This window comes from Papio anubis, chromosome 4 (genome assembly GCF_008728515.1).
Source record: "Papio anubis isolate 15944 chromosome 4, Panubis1.0, whole genome shotgun sequence".
Classification (NCBI taxonomy): domain Eukaryota; kingdom Metazoa; phylum Chordata; class Mammalia; order Primates; family Cercopithecidae; genus Papio; species Papio anubis.
In genome coordinates, this window is record NC_044979.1 from 173,599,779 (window position 1) to 173,622,090 (window position 22,312).

Sequence of the window (22,312 nt, forward strand, 5' to 3'; positions counted from 1 at the left end):
TTTCAGGATTTTTTCTTTGTTTTTGGTTTTCTGAAGTTTGAATATAATATGTCTACATGTGTATTTTGTTAGTTTTTCACTTATCCTATTTGGTGTACTCTGTGGCTTGGTGTTTTTCATTACTTTTGGAAAGTTCTCAGTCGTTGTTTCTTTACATATTTCTTCTGCTCCATTCTGTATCTTCTCCTACTAGTATTCTAATTACACGTATATTGCATCTTTTGAAATTGTCCCACAGTTCATAATTGTTCTGTTGTGCTTTTATCATTCTTTTTTCTCTCTGTACTTCAATTTGGAAAGTTTTCATTGATCTATCTTCAAGCTCAGTGATTCTTTCTTTGGCTGTGTCTAATCCACTAATGAGCCTATCAGAGGCATTCTTGATTTCTGTTAGTGTTTTTCATTTCTAGCATTTCCTTTTGATACTTTTCTAGCGTTTCCATCTCTCTACTTCATTATCCACCTGTTCTTTCATGTCTATTTTTTTCATTAATTACCTTAACATATTAATCATAGTTACTTTAAATTCCATGATTACAACATGTGTTTCATATCTGAGTCTAGTTCTTAAACTTGTTTAGTCTCTTCAGAATGTTTTTTTCTCATCATTTGACATGTCTTATAATATTTTGTTGAAAGTCAGATACAATGTATTGAGTAATAGGAAGTGAAATAGGCATTTAGTGTAAGAATTAATGGTCGTCTGGCCAGAAGTTTGTTTGTGTTTAGTGTTTGCTATAGTTGTATGTTACAAATATAAATATACCCAGAGGTTTCAAATTTCTCTAGTGTCTTTGTCTTTGTCTCATCTCTTGCCTTTGGGCTTCCCTAAGTACTCCTTCTTAGAGAGAGTCTGTGTCACCTCTTTCAGCTGTGCTTGCTGTTTATACTGTATTCCTGTTGATGTGATGGTAAGGTGCAGGGGAGGAGGAGTATTCTCTAATTTTATTAATAAATCTCAGTCTTTTAATGGGGCTGTGTCTTGGGGCTATAACCTTTACAAGGTTTCTCCTTTGGTACTCTCGCATCCCCCTGCCTCCTACTCCCTTTCCTGTCTGCAGCCTCCCCAACCTATTTCCTGGAAGCCATGGTCCTTGTTGACTATGGGGATCTTTTGCCCCCTATAAAAGTAGACAGAAAGTTTGCGGGGGGTGCTTTCCACTGGAATATGACTCTGGCAAAGTCTTTTCTCTTGGAGCACAGGCTTTTGTTGCAGACACATTTCACAAAGATTACTCTCCCCCTTCTCTTGCCAGAACCTTGAAGGGATCTCTCAGATCTTCATCTTGAGAACCTGTAAATTTCCTAGAGGTAAAGCCAATGATTGTATGGGGTCCCTGAGGACTGGGGGCCCTTGGAAGTTTCTGACTTTCATGCTAGTCTACACTCCTGGTTTATCAAAATTTCCATTTGAGTGTTCCTATGAGTTTATGCTTCATATGGTTTCTGCTCCAGGTAAGCAGATTTGGCTATATTTCCCCAGATTTGGGGATGGCAGTTTGCCCTAAAGCCACAATTCTTTCATTGTTCCAAGAAATATAATTGATTTTCCAAGAAAAAGTCCAGCTTTTTTGTTGTAAGAATAAAACGATGATTTCCAAAGTATTTACATGTCAGAACGGGAGCCAGATGTCCCAAGTCATTTCCTTTACCCAAGAGCCTTTACCAGCTTCTAAGCAAGAAAAAGAAAAATCTATAAATAAGCCACCATCTACCTGTTGCTATTAGTAAAACCATTTTTGTGTTACTAGCAAAGAGGAAGGAAATGCCGATGTATTGACTTCTCTATCTGCCCATTCTCTATGGAGGAGGAAAGCCAGCAGAAAAGTGCTGAAAAATAGCTTTGAGGCATAAAAAGCTAAGGCATACTATGCTGCAGGACGATAGCAATCTGTCCAGCAGAAGGCTCAGTCTGACTGTGGTCATCAGGGGTGTCTTAGGAGGGATCCAGGCCCCCAGAGATTAGAACAACCTCCATATATTTCCCACTTCTGGATAGTTATTGATCTGCTGTCCACAAAATCATGGCAACTCATAAAATCACAAAAATTTGCAAGTTGGAACTGGAAGATTCTCAGGGCTTTATTTATTTATTTATTTTTTACAAATGAGGAAACTAAGTCCCAGAGAGTCTGGTTCAAAGGAACACAGGTAGCTCTTGACAGATTGTGGGTTGGTGGCAGGGGAGGGGGGGCAGTCTACACTTTTTTCAATGCCTTTTGCTCCTACTCTAAATTACTTTTATTTTTGTTTTATCCTACCCTTTGGAGCATAAGATTTCTATGTACTTGTATATATACTTTTCTCCTTAGTATGCTGGCTCCCTAAGGAGGGTAGAAACTGGCCCTTTATGTTATTACTAAACTCCTCTAGGCATTTATAAAGATGAAAAATGTCAAAAAAAAAAAAAAAGAGAGAAAAATATAGCAGTGCTGAAGATGGGGAAAAAGAGGTAGGCAAGACTTATTTATTTCCCTTCCACCTTGTCATCTAGGCATTTTGCAAGCATATCACAACAGTATAAATCTGCTATATCTGCTGTCACCTCCAACACCCTTCCATTCCACCTGAGATCATGTTAGGAAAAGAAATGAGGAAGACATTTGTGTTCTTCTTGCTCATTGTTTCAAATGATGAGAAAGTCTTTGATGAGACAGAAAGAAGAATGAGGCAAAGCAAGAATAATAAACCCAAGTGCAATGATAAAACCAAGTGTGCAGTGGGAAAATATGCAAGACTAAATCTGAATCCTTCAACGTGAGTCATCTGAGGATACCTTTGAAAATGGTATTTTTATTTGGTTCGTCTGAAACATTATGTAGCTTTTGTCCTGTGCTTGGTTATCTTGGAGTCTTAGCTGTCAGAGAAGGAAGGGACCTGAGAGCCTGCCTTGTTTAACGTTCCTCATGCTGCACTGGAATCCACTGAATCACCAGGGACGAGCTGACCTGTGCTGAACTCAACCCCATCCACACTCACCCCTAGTGGGGCACTCATTAATCCTCAATCCACTTACTTTACGTTCTAGGGCTTTGGATGTTAGAAAGTCCATTGTCTTGTGGAACTGAATATGATTTCCTTATAAATCCATGAATTGGTCTTAATTACATCATAAACTAAATATGGTTGACAATTCAGCTATTAAGCAAAGTATACATTTTGTATTAATTGGATGAAGTCTTTTTAAGGAGAAATCTTGGACAAAACTTGACAATCTATTCTTTTATTTACATGGATCTCCAAACAATATGAACCAAAATGGCTAGCCTGAGTGATTTAAGGAGTTCAGCAAATTGACCTATAAATAAAGCGGAGGCTAAAGTAGTTTGAAATACAGGACATAGAAATGTCTTTACTTCTCCCCAAGTAGTGAATGACCACATGTCCCTGTGGGATACTCAGGGCAGGAATATGCCCCCAATTTGTGGAGATGAAGGATCACTTTCTCATCTAGAGTGGTAAATTATATTAATTGGAGAAAGTGGTGAATTATATTAAAGGAGGCATTTCCACTTCCAACTCTTCAGATACACATGGAAATGGGCAGTTCTGAGTATATTTAGAGACATCATGTTGCACTAGACATTAGAGAACGCAAGTGTCACATTACATGGTGATAGGTGAAATTGAAATTAGTTACCTGAACATTCTCTTTTTCAGAAAGATCCTGGACCTTGCATTAGAAAAACTTGGAAGAAGTCACAAGGTATGGAGACATTATTGATATCAAACGTGATTTCAGGTAGGTTGTTTGTTCTAACCTCAGCCAAATTCCGGCCCCACTGGGGAGGCAGCAAGCTGATAGCAGGAGGAATGTGGAAGAGACAAAGGCTTGCGGAAAATGGACCAAAGAGGAAACAAGGCAGAAGTTCTCTATCTCTTTTGATTGGGGCCAACTATGAGAAGAGACAGCCCCAGTGAGAAAAAGTGAACTCCAAGCTCCATGGATCAGCAGGGAGACATGAGGGGAAAGTCTTAGTACCTGAGTTCTGTGTATATACAAGAAAATGCAAATACAAATTAAGTACCAAGAAATTACACATCTATATGCACTAAGGATAAGAGAAAAAGGCAAATTTACAATGTGACATCACTAATTAAAAGAACTAGGGAGGGGCAAGAGGTATCCTACTGTTGTAGATCCCAGACTCTTTGAGTTTATTAATTTTTAAAACTAGAATGTTGAGTTCATTTGTTTAAAATATTAAATGCAATTCAAATAATGATATCTTAATGATTATTCAGAATCAAAATTTTATTTGTCAAAAAGAATGCTGAAAAAGGTCACATTCAAAGAAAATAATGATTATATGACTAAAGATAGTAATTAATTTCTCAGGAAAAGAATGAACCACCCACACATAAAATCCTTCATCTTTATAGAAACTCATTTGAAGTAAACCTATTTTACTCCTTTAAGCTCACCTTTGACTGAACAAAGTAAAAATAATCTTTCTTTGTCTATGCATTTGCTTTAATAAATAGGCATCTAGAAACATCAGCGGCAATAATATATCAAAAGCTAACTGAATTCCACCGAGTTGTTTTGAAAATAAGATTTCTCCATCTTCGAATTTTTAAAAGCAATTTATCTCCTTCATTGGCGGACAAAAAAAAAGAAAGTTTTTGATGCCTTACTTTGAAGGAAAATTTCTAGATTTCAAATATGTAAGGAAAAGAATTCTTTGCATATTTTATCTTATTGTATATACATACATCTATCACTTGGTTTCTTTGTCAACCTCATAGCCTGAATTACTGACATATGATCGTTTGATGTACCACACTAATTTCAATGAGAGTTGTACAAATGAGTGTTCAATCTCATAAATATGTTCATAGTCTCTAATAAACTCTGTATGCAATTCCTTAGTGAATTTTCAATGGTAACACAAAGCTAAATATCAATTAATTAAAGAGTTTTGGGGGTGGAAAAGGGGACAAGGGGAAGGAACCACTCTTGGTTCTTACAGGATGGAGTCCGCAATGAGAACTTAAATTACAAAGGAAAAATGGCATTAAATTAATATCTAATTTCTAAGCTAGTTGACCAAATTATTTGAGGCTTATTGGTTTTTTCTTGCTTAGTGTTGATATAGTACTTACTTAACTTTGCTACCATCATAAACAAAAACAAACAATTATGATATGCTCTTCAAATTGAAAAGCGGCAAGTGGCACTCCCCACCTTCAATAGTAGCTACCTGAATGTGTATCTCTCCATATATCCTTTGAAAGCAAACTGATCAATGAGGATATTAAGAAATATCACCCCTAACCCTCATGTACAACAAAACTAGAAGACAAAGAATAGTATAGACTATATGTGTAATGGGAAGAACCTCTCAAACCAGCAGAGTCAGTTTCAGACTACAGACTAAAGACAGAGATGGACAAGGATAGAAGAGGTGTGACTGCATTTAGGATGTAGCATGGAGGAAAAGAGAAACCATCCCCCCAAGAAAATAGGAGTGTCCTGAGATGGGACATAGAGAACAGGTCTGAGGCCTCAGGGATCCACTGGCTACTGTGGAATTGAAAGAAAGAGGCTTGATGTTTCAAAGGACCAGAGGTGTAAGTCTTCTAGGAAAGAAGCAGGCAATGTGGAGGCTTGCTGGTAAAGGGGAAAAGATAGCAAAAGCCAGAAGTCCTAGAAAGAAGTATTACATATCAGGAAGCACTGTGGCCACCTCCACCCAGTAGAAGAAAGCAATGAAAAAATATACCCCACTTACAAGGGCAACAAAAAAATACAAAATACTTAAAATAAATGTTGTGGCCAGGTGTGGTGGCTCATGCCTGTAATCCCAGCACTTTGGGAGGCCAAGGCGGGTGGATCACGAAGTCAGGATATCAAGACCAGTCTGGCCAATATGGTGAAACCCCATCTCTACTAACAATAACAAAAATTAGCCGGGCATGGTGGCACAAGCTTATAATCCCAGCTAATCAGGAGGCTGAGGCAGACGAATCCCTTGAATCACTGGCGAAGTTTCAGTGAGCCGAGATTGCGCCAGTGCACTCCAGTCTGGGCAACAGAGCAAGACTCTGTCTTTAGAAAAAAAAAAAAAAGTTGCAAGAAATATGGAAAAAAACTCATGAGTAAGCCTTGAAAACGCTCCTGGAAGACCCATGATGAACTTGAACCGTAAGGAAAATGCCCCTTGTTCATGGACAGAGCAAGTCAACATTATAAACTTGCCAATTTTCCCAAAATGAATGAATAAACAAAACAATCACAATAAAGATAGCAACAAGTTTGTTTTTTTTCCCCCTCGAGCTAGACATTCGATTCTAAAATTCATATGAAATATAAAGATGGGACAATAGCTAAGAAACCCCTGAAAAGGAAGATAAACTGGGTGGGGGCAGCCCTAACCCTATCAGGTATTAAAATATAGCATTGAGCTGATGCATTTAAACCATTCTGGAAATGTTCCACGAATAGACAGACCAATGAAACAGAAGAGAAAGTAGATCCAAGTATATAAAAAATTTGTGTTTGATAAAGGATGAATGCATCCTTTGTTATACACAAACTTTCACTTGAGAATTTATAAATTTGGAGAAATGATGAGCTTTCATTAATTACTGTAGAAATTATGAACTTTCATTATTTATTGGGGAAATTATGAACTTTCTTGTAAATGGTGTTGAAATAATTGGTTTCATTTGTAAGAGAAAAACGTGGACCCATACTTCACACTATACCTAAGAGGAAATTCTAAAAGATCTAAGATATAAATGTAAAACTGAAACAATATAGTACTCAGATAAAACAAAACTTTGAAGGGAGGAAAATACTCAAAATCCAGAGACAATAAAAATAAAGGAAAGAACTAATAAATTCTATTCTCTGTGCGTCTGTATGTTTTAATATAACAAATAGAAAAGGAAAAATAATCAATGCTAAAATAAAAGAACATGTTTTCACCTGAATAATTTAAATCTGTGAATCAAAATACTTCATCTGTTATCAGTTGACTAAAACCATAGATCAGTACCTGGACACAGTTTTGTAAAATTTATAAATCCAAGACAAAAGCTCACTCCCCATGTATTTCAGCAGAAAAGTCAATCTACCTACAATTTAATAAAAATAATATTTGTCTCAGACTTTTCCATAGGAATGAACATCAGACATAAATAAAAGTAACATTTACAGAGATTTTAAAAAGAAAGGTTGTAACCCAAGAATCTAGACTAAACAAATTTTCACTCATCTGTAAAGGTAAAAGTAAATAGTCAAGTCTTTAGGAAGTAGTTCACTTCCATGCCATTTTGGAGAAAAATAAAAAAAAAATTGAATATGTGTTGCATCAGAGTAAAGTAAAAAACTTGATAATATGAAAATTGTGGTAAATAAAGAACATTCAGGTTCATTTTTAAAAGTTGCAATTATTGAAAATACTCTTGAAACCATAGGGTAAATATTTTGAAAATGCTCCTGAAAAAGAAGAGTCTCCAGTCTTTCCCTCTCTCACAAACACACAGCCGCAAACACACTTATGCACTTTTAAAATATTAGATTATTGCAACCAAAGTTAAAAATTAGATGGAGAAGAAGGGCAAGGAATAAGAAGCAGCCGGTTTCCTAATTTTCTATAATGAAGCATCAATAGAAACTGTCTTATGTTGGCAATACTAATTAGATAAATATTGGTTCAAGGGCATGTTCTAAGATTTGAAGAAATTTACCAGATAATTAAAAACAAAATATATACCTTTCTAGTTATTAGAAGTACAAAGACATTAAAAATAATCAACTTACAAAAAGAGAAAACAAGAAGATAAAAGCACACAAGCAGGAAAAAAAAGATATGAAATGCCAACTCCCTAAAGTCTATTATTTTCTCATCTATAAGATGTGGGTTATAACAAACCTAACCATAAGTTAATTTTGAAGATTAATAAGATAATGTTCAAAAAGTATTTGTTAGTGTCTGGCTCACAATTGAAGCTCAAACAATGTTTATTATTATTATTACTATTTATAATAAAATATGACAGTTATCAATTATAAAAGTAAATTTAAATAGTTAAAATTTAAATAAAATGGCCAGGCACGGTGGCTCACGCTTGTAATCCCAGCACTTTGGGAGGCCGAGGTGGGTGGATCACGAGGTCAGGAGATCAAGACCATCCTGGCTAACATGGTGAAACCCCGTCTCTATTAAAAATTTAAAAAAATTAGCCAGGCCTGGTGGCGGGCGCCTGTAGTCCCAGCTACTCGGGAGGCTGAGGCAGGAGAATAGCGTGAATCCGGGAGGCGGAGCTTGCAGTGAGCCGAGATCGCACCACTGCGCTCCAGCCTGGGCCACTGAGCAAGGCTCTGTCTCAGGAAAAAAAATAAATAAATAAATAATAAATAAATAAATAAAATGTTTAACGTTTCTTATTAAAGGGAAAAATTAATACAATAAAATAACCAAGAGAATTAAAAATTTAGGCATGTGAAAAGATATCTCAAACAACACAGATCAAAAGAAAGTAACAGTGTAGAATTCCAAGTAAAAAAGCATTAGATGATGCAAAGATGGTCATTTTATATGGACAGATTTTTAAAAATCACAGTGATGATAAAATTGCCGTAAAATTTAATTCATCAAACATTTATCTTTAAAATAAGTAAAAGTATTTGGAAATACAAGGGATAAGAAATAATTTTTAATGCTTTGCTCTCAGTATTTATAAATCAGTATTTATAAATCAAGAAGACCAAAAACAGGGCAACCCTCTTTTGGGCCCCCTGTCTGTGGTGGAGAGCTTTCTTTGATTGCTCATTAAACTCTTGCTCCAACCTCAAAAAAAAAAAAAGAATAATAATAATAAATAAAATAAATCAAGATGACCAAAAATATACCTAAGATGGTAGAGGACATTAATAATGTAATTAATTAGATTTAATTAGTGTATATTAAACAATATACCTTTCCAAGATTTTGGAAAACCTTAACAAAAACTGTATCTTATATAGTCTACAGGATTTTAAAAAATTTTGTTTGTACATGACACACTCTATCATGACTATGTAATAAAAATAAAAACTAATGGGCATAAAACATTTCAGAAAATCCAGTAACTTTAGAATACAAAGAAAACCTTGTAAATATTAGCTAAGAAGAAAAAGAAAATGAAAGTTACTACTATGAACCATTTAGAAAGTAATGACTGTGTAAAACTATATGTTAAAATTTCTGTACCAAGACAATTAAATGGGAAAAGAAAAGGCCTTTCAGCAAGTGGAGCTGGAAAAACTAGATACCCACACATGAAAGAATGAGTTGAAGTCCTATCTCACATACAAAAATTAGCCAAAATGGAGGAGCTGAAACTCTAAAACTCTTAGAAGAAAATAAGCATAAATCCTCATGATCTTAGAATAGACAATGGTTTCTTAAATAAGACATCAAAAGTATAAGCTGCAAAAGAAAAAAATACACAAATTGGACATCATCAAAATTAAGAACTTTTGCATTTCAAAGAATGCCATCAAGAAAGTGAAAGGAAAATCCACAGAATGGGAGAGCATTTTTATAAATTATGTGTCTTACAAAGCAGGAGTCCCCAAGCTCCAGACCACAGACTGTACTGGTCCCTGGCCTGTTAGGAACCAGGCTGCACAGCAGGAGATGAGTTGAGGGAAGTAAGCATTACTGCCTGGGCTCTGCCTCCTGTTAGGTCAGCAGTGGCATTAGATTCTCATGGGAGTGCAAACCCTATTGCGAACTATGCTTGCAAGGTGTATTAGTCCATTCTCATGCTGCTATGAAAAAATATCTGAGACTGGGTAATTTACAAAGTAAAGAGGTTTAATTGACTCACAGTTCAGCATGGCTTGGGAGGCCTCAGTAAACTTACAATCATAGTGGAAGGCAAAGGAGAAGCAGGCCCCTTCTTCACAGAGTGGCAGGATGGAGTGAGTGCAAGTAGGGGAAATGCCAGACACTTATAAAACTATCAGATCTCGTGAGAACTCACTCACTGTCACAAGAACAGCTTGGGGGAAACCACCCCCATGATCCAATTACCTCCACTGGGTCTTACCCTTGACACATGGGGATTATAGGGATTATGTGAATTATAATTCAAGATGAGATTTTGGGTGGGGACACAGCCAACCCAAACCACATCACGAGGGATCTAGGTTGCACACTGTTTATGAGACTCCAGTGTCTGATGATCGAGGTGCAACAGTTTCATCCTGAAACCATGTCCCTCCCCCTGCACTTCCCACCCCCAGTTCCAATTTTGTGAAAAATATCTTTCATGAAACTGGTCTCTGGTGTCAAAAATGTTGGGGACTACTCTTATAAGGAACTTGTACCTAGAATATATAAAGAATTATCACAACTCAATAATAGAAAGGCAAATAACTCACTTTTAAAAATTAGCAAAGGATTTGAATAGACAGTTCTTTTAAGAAGATATACAAATGGCCAATAAGCACATCAATGGTTGCTTGACATCATCAGCCATTTGCAAAATTGAAGTCAAATCCACAATGAGATACCACTTCACACCCGTGACAATGCCTGTAACAAAAAAGATGGATAAAAACAGGTGTTGGCAAGGATATGGATGGAGAAACTGAAATCCTCATACACTGCTGCTATGAATGTAAAATGGTGCAGCCACTTTGGAAAACAGGCTGGCAATTCCGCTCCCAGGTATATACCCAAGAGAAATGAAAACATACATCCACATGAAACCTTGTATACAAATGGTCATAGTAGCATTGTTCATAATAGCCAAAAAGTGGAAACTACCCAAATGTTCACGAACTGATGAATAGATTAAAAAATGTGGTAATGAAACATGCTTCCATGATAAAAAAGAAATGAAGTACTGGCATGTACTACAACTGAGACAAACCTTGAAGACATGATGCTAAGTGAAAGAAGCCAGTCACAAAGGACCCCATATGGTATGATTCTGTTTATATTAAATTTCCAAAATAAAGGAATGTATATAAGATGAAGTAGATTAATCCTTGCCTTGGGCTAGAGGGGCTGGAGTAATTGAGGGTGATTTTTAAGGGGTGCAAGGTTTATTTGTAGTGTCATGAAAATGTTCTAAAATTGATTGTTGTAGTGATTGCAGAACTCTGTGAATATACTAAAAGTCATTGAATTATATACTTTAAATGGGTGGATTGTGTCACCCATTTAAAAAAAAAAAAAACAACTTGTGCTATGACTTCAACTTCCAAGTGGAATGTAGATGTTGTGATTGCCCAATGTTCCCAACACAATTACTGGACAAAAAGCCAGATAAATGACCAAAATCTTGTTTCAAGGCACCATAAAGTTGTAGAAACAATAATTAAATGAACTAGAATTTCACAGGAGGAGACTTCTAGGGCAGTAGGAATTTTGCTAATGTTTAATAAGGACTCATGATCAGATTTGGCCCACACCAGGGAGAGAAACCAGAGACGTTTTTGTTGGTCACTCAGGGCTGGTATGGGCACAAAAGATTATATAACTTGAGAAGAACAGACTTAACTGTTGTTTTCCCCAAGAAATTCTCTGTGTGCTGGAGATGAACATGGAGGACTCGAGAGCAAGGCTAAGGGTTCCTAGAAGACAGAGTAAAATGCTTTATTCTCCAAGTGCTTGAGAGACTGTATTTCCCCAGAGGGACAGGGCCTGCCAATTGGTCCTTCAAGATTTTTGCCACATTTAAAGCTGCAGGATATGGGAGCTAAAGATCCAAGCTCAAATCTAAAAGGTGGATTTGCCACAGTCTTCCATGTTTGAGGGAGAGTTACCCACTAGTCTCTCAGCCCAAATCCTTGAAGGGTCTTCCTTGAGAAACAAGGAAGGACCAAAGACGGATGAGTCTTAGTAAAACTGCATATGTGTACTAGAACTAAGAGAGGAAGCGGGAGAGAGACAATGGGCCAAAAGCAACAATTGAAGATTTAATGGCAAAGCATTTGCCAAAATGGATAAAATATTAATACATCAATTCAAAAATTCAAGCAACCCTAAGTAGCTCAGTAAACCCCAAGTAGAGATTAAGAAAAAAGAAAATCATACTAAGGTACATTACAGTTAAACTGCTAAAACTTAGCAGATGACGTCAAGTTTCTTTTCTAAAGCAAATTCATACTTTTAAATAGCATTATTAAATAATAAATATTTAAAAATTTTAAAACTACTTATTCATCATAAGAAATTAAGAAAATAACAAAACTTGAGATTCACAGGAGATTGGGTTACCAAAAATAAATGCTGAAATTAAATTATCAGAAGAAGGGAAAACAGTTAAATTGATAGATTAATAAAACTTAAAGATGGTTATTTTAATAATAAAAACCCAACAAAAGACATGTGTTTACTTTCAATGTTTATTATTTTAATTAAATAAATTTGATTCAAATTAAAAAGCACAAATGCGAGAGTGAAAAAATGACATGACTACAGATTCAAAGGAAACTAACTACAAAAATAAGGGAAACTCTAAAAATAAGCCTTCCATAAATAAATTTGATAGCTTTAATGAAAAATATAATTTCTGGGCAAATATAAATTATAATATTTTACCTAAGAAGCAGAATATCTGAATAAGCCTATTACTATGCATATTACTAAAAGGATTATTCAGAAATTTTAAAATTTACTCCAAGATTTTACAAGATTAGGTTGTATCATATAAAACTACTTTATGCTATATATAATAGAGTGCATATCCATAATAATTGGTTATACTTGAATCTCAATTTATTTTTAACATTAGATTAACTTGTTACCAAGTTTGAGAAAACACTACAACCATGCAACTAAAAAAATAGCACATGCAACACTCTCACTTATGAATATAGGCGTGAAAATTCTAAAGGAAATTCTAAAAAATCAATTTCAATACTAAATAAAAATGAGACCATACCATTTTAAGTAGAATTATTCTAGGTATACAGACTCACTTCACACTAGGCAATCTATCAGTTTAATTGATAAAGCCACAGTTCAAAGGTAAAACTACACAATTACTTCTACCCATGCTGAAAACACATTAATAATTAAGATACATTTAAAAATTAGTAAGCTTTATTTTTAGAGTAGTTTTAGCTTTACAGATATATTGAGTAGAAAATACAAAGTTCCCATATACTCCCTCTCCCTACCACAGTTTCCACTATTATCAATATCTTGCATTGATGTGGCACATTTATTATAATTGATGAGCCAATATTGATACACTATTATTACTAAAATCAGTAGTCTACTTTAGGTTTCACTCTTAATATTACACATTCTAGCGGTTTTGACAAATGTATAGTGATGTGTACCCACCACTGAAGTATCTCATATAATAATAGTTTCACTGCCCTAAAAATCCCCCGTGTACTACCTATTCATCTCTCCCTGTCCTCCAATCCCCAGCAACCACTCATCTTTCTACTGTCTTCAAAGTTTTGCCGTTTCCAAAATGTCATAGAGTAGGAATCATACAACATGCAGCCTTTTCAGATTGGTTTCTTTCATTTAACGACATGTGTTTAAGGCTCCTCCATGTCTTTTTGTGGCTTGATAACTCATTTCTTTTCATTAATAAATAGTATTCCATTGTATGGATGTGGATGTACCATAGTTTATTTGTCCGTTCACTTATTAAAAGACATCTAGGTTGCTTCTAAATTTTGGTAGTTAAGAGGAAAGCTGCTGTAAACATTCATGTGCAGGTTTTTGTCTGTATGTAAGTTTATAATTCATAAGGGTAAATATGAGGGAGTGTTACTACTGAGTAGGAGTATGCCTAATTTTGTCAGAAACTGCCAAAATCACTTTCCAAGTGGCCATACCATTTTGCATTCCCACTAGCAATGAGTAAGAGGATCTGTTGCACAACATTCTAATCAGAATTTGGTGGTGTTGATGTTTGGGATTTTGGTCATTCTAATGGGTGTGTAGTAATATCTCATTTTAATTTGAAAGTCTCTAATGATGTTGAGCATCTTTCCATATGCTTATTTTCCATCTATATATCTTCTTTGGTAAGGTATCTGTTGAGATCTTTTGCCTATTTTTTAATTGGACTGTTTGTTTCTTATTGTGGAGTTTTAAGAGTTCTTTGGATATCTTAAATACCAGCTTTTATTTGACATATGTTTCACAAAATCCTCCCAGTCTATGGCTTATTTTTTCATTCTCTGAACAGTGTCATTTACAGAACAGAAGTTTGAAATTTTAACAAAGTCCAACTTATCAATTTTTTTATGGACTGTGCTTCTGGATCTAAGAAGTCATTGCCAAATTCAAGGTCATTGAAATATTCTCCTATTTTATTTTCTCAGCATTTTACAAGATATATTTTTAATTAAAAACAAATAGACACTCTGAATCAGTCATGGTCCCCATAAGGATTTTTAATAGAAACTGTAAGGAAAGGACAACTTATAATGGGCATGGCAAGGTTAAGGAAATATATAAGGGATAATGCTTGCAACCATGATAAGCTGTCATCACCCAGGTCAAAAGGAAAAAGGGGAGGAGCTAGTGGTGAGACCCACTGTGGAGGCTACGGTTAAGGAGCTATTATTGTGAACTCCACTACTACTACAGGTTTCACACCTAGGCAAGAAGAGTGGGTAGTCCTGATAAGTTGATAGATACAAGAAAGGGGCCTGGCCGGGCGCCGTGGCTCAAGCCTATAATCCCAGCACTTTGGGAGGCCGAGACGGGCGGATCACGAGGTCAGGAGATCGAGACCATCCTGGCTAACACGGTGAAACTCCGTCGCTACTAAAAAAATACAAAAACTTAGCCGGGCGAGGTGGCGAGCGCCTGTAGTCCCAGCTGCTCGGGAGGCTGAGGCAGGAGAATGGCGTAAACCCGGGAGGCGGAGCTTGCAGTGAGCTGAGATCCGGCCACTGTACTCCAGCCTGGGCGACAGAGCGAGACTCCGTCTCAAAAAAAAAAAAAAAAGGAAAAGAAAGGGGCCTGGGCGCAGTGGCTCACGCCTGCACTTCAAGCACTTTGGGAGGCCGAGGCGGACGGATCACGAGGTCAGGAGATCGAGACCATCCTGGCTAATACGGTGAAACCTCGTCTATACTAAAAATACAAAAAAAAAAAAAAAAATTAGTCGGGCATGGTGGTGGGCACCTGTAGTCCCAGCTACGCGGGAGGCTGAGGCAGGAGAATGGCGTGAACCCGGGTGGTGGAGCTTGCAGTGAGCCGAGATCGGGCCACTGCACTCCATGCACTCCAGCCTGGGTGACAGAGCGAGACTCCGTCTCAAAAAAATAAAATAAAAATAAAATAAAATAAAAATTTAAAAAGAGGAGCCTTGGTTGGCAGGAACAGGAACAAGGATGGGGGAGAGCCATCATTCTAAGAAATAGTTGACAAGCCATTGTTCTGAGAAATGGTTAACCAAAACCAACCCACTTGCACAATACCCTGTTCCCAAACACCTTGTTTTGCACATAGACCCAGCAGCATGACCCTATCAGCTGGTGGCCTCTCCAGCACAACCCTATAAAACTTCCCTCCAGCCCCTGACTCTTCGCAGACATCCTCCTCTCCGCTGTGCTCCTCATTGTTCTCTTGCAATGTATCTTTGTACTTTGTACAATAAATCTGCCTTTCTTTACCCATTACTGTCTTGGTAAATTCTTTCACTGCCTACAAGCTGGACCCAGCCGGTCGCACCAGCAACATTTTGGTGGTCCATACAGAGACCCCTCCTCTATTCACCCCTTTTCCTCTTCTCCAACTCCAACCTCTTAGTGGACAGCATCCAAGCCTGGAGACATCTGATGGCCCCCAACTGGGGCTACTCCCTGGTGGACCAGAAGGCCCCAGTGGAAAGACGTTTGACCATCACCGTCCGATCGAGTGAGAGTGTAGAGTTTCCTTTCCTTTCCCATCTTCTGGTGGACAAACTCTAGTATCCCTCTGGCAACTGATGGTAACTGGCCAGGGCCACTCTCTGGTGTAGCCTAAAGGCCAAGGAGTAAACAGGTTTGGCTGCCTTGCTTGGAAGGGAGGATGGTCCTCTCCTAACCCTTCTGGTCAAAAGTCCCCGATCCCTACATGTAGTGCAAGAGGCAGCGGCAGCTTGACCAGGAGAAAACCCACACACATTTTGGGGAACTCAGACCCCCTCCTTCTCACTCAAAATTTCTCCTGTGAAGAAAGTCAGCCATCCTTTTCTGGACATTTTAAGCAAGATGATCCCAAACAGCACCAGAACAGTGAGTCTTCCCTCAACCTTTTCCCTTTACACCTGGATTCAGCACGCAATATAATTTGTACCTGGACTGACCTGGGGCTGCTCACCCTGTGTTCATCTATCCAGTGTAAGGCTCTCGTGCTGAGAGGTTCTTCCCGACAGGTGGGATGCTCCTTTGGAAAGTGCCTCTCAAGCCTCCTCAGTGGATATAAGTGGAACCCCCTTTCCTTGGATGGAGGCCCCAAGAGAAATTGTGCTTTGTGTCCCTGGTAGACATTCTTTTCCAATCCCCCCATGGGACAAAGCCCTTCCATTCTCTCAGACTCAACTCTGGGCTGCATTAGAAAACATTGGGATAAACTTGACCCCCAGACTCTCAAAAGGAAACATCGAATTTTCTTGTGTAATACAGCATGGCCACTACTCCTACTGGCTTCCAAATGGGACCCTTGCCCCCAATAGTATTTTGCAGCTTGACCTCTTCTGTCATAATTCCTCTAAATGGCTTGATATTCCTTATATCTGAGGTTGTGTAACTCTTTCTAAGTTTGCTCTCCACTCCCTTACATGGTTCCTTCCTTTACTAGGACAGCTGCATTTATACTTCTACTTCTCCTCTTCAGTCCTTTGTCTCTTTAATTTGCTGGTTAAATTTGTTTCTTCCAGAATGTAGCAACTCCACAGCAAACTCCTAATGATGCAAGGATATCAGCCAATCACCTTCAGAGAACCCCATGAATCTCCTCTAGACTCAATGGATATCAATTCCATATTAATACGCTCTTTCTTCCTCAGTTCTATCCTCCAGCAGCATCTAATAGACTAAGTCCCATAACTAGGGACAATAATCCACAGGGTCCCCTAACAGACCAACAATCATAGGTAGGGCCCACACTGTGCCCACAGTCAGCAGGAAGCAGTTGAAAGATCAGACCTCCATATTAATGTCAAAGATTTGTCATCATTGTTCTGTCAGGGTGGAACATGGAGTCCTGGTAAGTTAATACATACAAGAAAGGGGCTCTAGCTGGCAGGAACAGGAATGAGGGTTGGGGAGAGCCGCTGTTCTAAGAGATGGCTGACAAGCCATTTTTCTGAGAAACAGTTAACCACAAACAACCTACTTGCACAACATCCTTTTCCCAAATACCTTGTTCCACATGTAGCCCCAGCAGCATGACCCTATCTGTGCATAGCCTCTCCAGCATAACCTTATCAAACTTCTCTGCTATGCTGCCTGTTGCTCTCTTGCAACGTTATCTTTGTACTTTCTCTAATAAATCTGACTTTCTTAACCCACAACTGTTTTGGTAAATTCCTTTACTGCCTGTAACACCAGCCCCAGCCTATCACACCTGTGACAGATGGAGAGGATAAAGTACCTTTACTTCTCTCTCCTCACCCTCAGTAGCATGCCAGTGATCCTCGCTGGCCAAACACAACAAGACGGCAGCCAACAAGGGAGCCTGGGGCCTGCCATCTGCATGGGCGATAATCCTGGGGGCACAGGCAGAGCCAACATGAGTGGGCCATCCCTGTGAGAGAGGGCACATGAAGCATGATGACCACAGTTCTTTGTGTAACCAAAAATTAGTGTTCCACACTCTAGACTCTTGCAGACCAAAGGTCAAAGCTGAGTTCTAGCACTCATTGGAAAGTTGATGTCTTTAAGCCTCTGCATTTTATGTGTAATTAGGATTAATAACAGTGCTACATTATAGATATTAAGATGATTATTTATTTTAAATGTTTGTGAAGTATTAATGACTGCTCAGTAAATGCTAGCTGCTATCACTACTGCTGCCACTACTATCAAGACAACTACTAACATTACTACTACTAATACCATAATTACTACTATCATTACTATTATGACCATTAGTACTACCACCACTACCATCACTACTACTACTATCATTACCACTACTATTACCATTACCACAATTATCATTACCACTACTACCACCACCATTACTATTACTACTACTGCTATCATTACTACTACTGCTACTATAATTACTACTCCTACTCCTACCATTACTACTAGTAGTAGTATCACCATTACTACTACTACTACTATCATTACTACTATTACCACCACCATTACTACTACTGCTATCATTACTACTACCACTATGTACTCTTACTCCTACCATTACTACTACCACCACCACCATTACTACTACTATAATTGCTACTATTACTGCCATTACTACTACCATCATTACTACTACTACTATTAGTTTAGTCATTATTATCAGAGGTGAGGAGAAGTAGGCAGCATAACCAGGAACATAAGTATTATTTCTCAATATGAGACAGAATCTCTATATTAAATTAATAGCCAAAGCCATACCCAGCAATGAAGCATTTACATGTTCTCACTAAAACCAAGAACCAAATAACCAGAGGATTGCTACCATCATTATCAGTCAACATTCTAGAAATTTTAGTCAACATATTAAGATATGCAACATTAGGAAAGAGAACAAATTTACCTTTTTTGGGTTAACATTTACAAAACATGATGGTTCTCTACCAAGAAAATCACTCCCCCATTTAAAAATTAAGTGGCTAAACACAAAAAGAATGTATAAAATTTAATGGTTGTTCTAAGAACCAGGATAAAACTATTCGTAATATTTAATGAAGATAATTTTCCACTTATAATGGCAACACAAACTATTAAGTGCCTAAAAAGCTTTATGTAGAATTTTGCAAACATATAAAGGCTAGCAAAAAATAAAAACAAAAAAACTTATAACTACATTAAGAAAGCTGGGCACAGTGCCTCATGCTGGTAATCTCAGAACTTTGGGAGGCTGAGGCAGGAGGATCGTTTGAGGCCAGGAGTTGGAGACTAGCCTGGGCATCATTGCAAGATCACATTTTTACAAAAAATAAAAAAAAAATAGGCAGGCATTGTGGCATGTGCCTGCAGTTATCTACTTGGGAGGCTACAGGTAGATAGACTGCAGTAATGATAGTAGGAGCAATAATGACATTGGAAAAATGTCGATATTTTACAAATTCATTTATAGGGTTAACACAATTGCACTTAAACGTCCACTGAGATTTATTATTAAATGTGTTCAAGTAAAACTAAGATTCATCTAGAAGAATGAATTCACAAGTAGAGCTCAGAAAAAACTTTTTAAATGCAAAACAGAGAAGATTAACCAGTGAGATTTGCCCTGTTATATATAGAAACATAACACTAATATAGACAAAACATGTGGTTTTGGCACAAGAATAGATTATTGGAACAATGAAATGAAATAGAAACTCTGGGAAAAGAATACGTACATTAATATAATGAAGTAAACCTAGACACGTATTCTGACACATTACCCCAAAAGAAATACCAGGTTGATTAAAGATTTAAATGTCAAAAATAAGCCACCATAAAAATCTTAGAAGAATATGCAGCAGAATATTTGTGTATCTCAGAGTGAAAAAAGGGTTTTAGAAGTATAAAGGCAATACAAAATAGAACAGAAAATTGATATGACAACATGAAAGAAAACCTTTTATATTTCAAAAGTCAGCTTTTCAATTTTTGCCAGTAACAGCCATTGTTTCTAACCATGGGGGTCTAAGTTTCCAGGCTTGTATTGGAACAGGATTAGAAATGGAATTAAACTACACACTGGGTGATTGTGTCAACAACCTCTAGAATGATTTCTTCTTGGAATGAGACTTAAGATACCATAGTTCTACTTCCATTGTGCATTGATACATTAAGTCATTTATAACATTTCCCAAAACTCCAATCCAGAGAAGTTTCTCTATCACCAGGGCATTGCTTTTGGAATTCAGGGAGGCCTGAGTTCCGGATGGGAATGGGAGTGAGATGGTCCAGTGAATGGTAACAGTCACTATTATTCCTTACTTTACAGAGAAGGAATATTCTGCTCCTTTATGAGCCAACATTTACTTTCTCTGAATTAAATGCTACTGGTTTCTTATTTATAGAAAGCAGAGATTGACTGGGCACACTTTCCCCCCCCCCCCCAGTTTCCAAGACACTGTAATTATATGCAAAATAGTAAAATTAAATTCAATCTAGATGAATCCATATTTCAATGAGGATATTAGTGACTTACGTCTAAAAATTAAAATTAGACACGTTAATCCTGTCATGCTTTCCATTCAAATGTTTGTCCTAAACAGCAACAACAACAAAAACCTGATTTCCTAATACTCCATTTAGCTTTTATTTCATGCCATTTACAAAGTTTAGGCAACATAAATGCACATTTTGCATATCTCTGTCCCATATCTCAGTCTAGATAATTGTCTAGATAATTATCTAGACAACCTAGATAATGAGGGGAAGGTTGAATGGCACAGCAGATAAACCATGTCTTCATGGTCTGAACTATTGAGAGTAAGTATCATCTCCATCACTTAACAACTATACCACTCTGGGCAGATGTGCTGCGCAAGCCCTTTCAGTCTTGCAGGCTTACCCAGTAGTCAGGATTTGTTGCAAGAATACAGTGCCAGCTGTGCTCCGGCCACTGCTCTCAGGGAACTGTTCCCTTTCTCTTTATATGTTCTGATATTTCTCCCATAGCTACCAACCAGCCCATTCTTCCAGTCTTTCCCTGTTCAGAGCCTAATGGGATAGAGTTGATGGTCTTAGATAGTCACCACAATCTCTTTTGAGCAGAGATTTGTTGGAGAAGCCAGGCCACTTTGAAGGACACAGGCTGCCTGATATTCTGGCTGCCCTTGGGTCAGATCTCATCCCTGGTCAAAGTGGTGCCACTACTTTCTCAATGATTGCTTAATTCTCCCTCCTTCATCATGCTTTAGAAGGTAGCATTTCTCTTACAGGAGCACAGTGGGCAGGGCAGCAGCAATGGACGACACGCTTATTACAGCAGTGCTGGGTATCATCATAACCAATGTGAACATGTGGATTGTTCTTAAAATGTGCCAGACATCTCATGAAACATTCAATGTTTCTTAATTCACTCTCACAACCAGAATGAGGTAAGTGTTGTTATTATTATTATTTGATATTTTATAGACAAAGAGAAGCTTACAGCAGGAAATAGCTTTCTGAAAATGTTAAGATCAGTGGGTGGAATATTCTATTGGATTCCAGAGTTTATGCTTTTAGCTATCAAGCTATACTCTTCCCCACTATATTTCCCTGAGCTTTGGTTTCCTCATCTATAAAATTGGAACTGCACTGCCTGTTTGCCTTTAGAGCTATAGGCAATAAATGTTATGCATTTATTATAGTATATAGCATACAGTAAAGCAAAGCATGGAAATTCAGGAAGTAACAGAGCAATTGTAAGAATGTCTATGTGGTAAATCTAGATAAACATTACTTGTATACATAATTACAGCAGTGCCTTTAAAACACACACCAACAGCACTTTAATAAGTCAAGAATGCATGTTGCACCTATTAGAGAAAACACCAATTTTTAAAATCATATAAATAACAAGCTAATAGAAGAAAAAATGTAATTAGAAAATATTAAATAAACCCAAAAACTTTAAGGAAGGACAAAAAAAAATCATAGAACAGACAGAGAAAATAGGAATCAATAGTAAGATGGTAGATTTCACCTTGAATTACAGTAAATATAAACAGACTAAATATTCAAATTGAAATATAAAGCTCATCAGAGAGGGTAATAATACCAAACAAAGCTAAACAACCTGCTTACTTTAAATAGAAAGATATCGACAGGTTGAAAGTAAGGGATGGTAAAACTGCTATGCAAAGCAACAGCTACAAAATCAAAGCAAAGAGTGGTTCGTTTCAGAATAATAATAGTTTCAGGTTTAATATGAAATAATCGTAAATTTGTTTATACCTAATAACATAGCCACAAAATATATAAAAATTGACAGATATGCAATCATGTTAAGAGACTGTATAAGTCAGATTTCTCCAGAAAAACAGAATCAAAAGGATATATACATTAAGAATTATATTAAGAAATTTATTTTAGCATATTGGCTTACGTGGTTGTGGGGCTGGCAAGTCCAGAATCCGTAGGAGAAGCTGGCAGGCTGAAACTCAGGCAGGAAATGATGTTGCAGTCTTTAGGCAGAATTTTTTCTTCTCTAGGAAAATTCAGATTTTGCTCTTAAGGCTT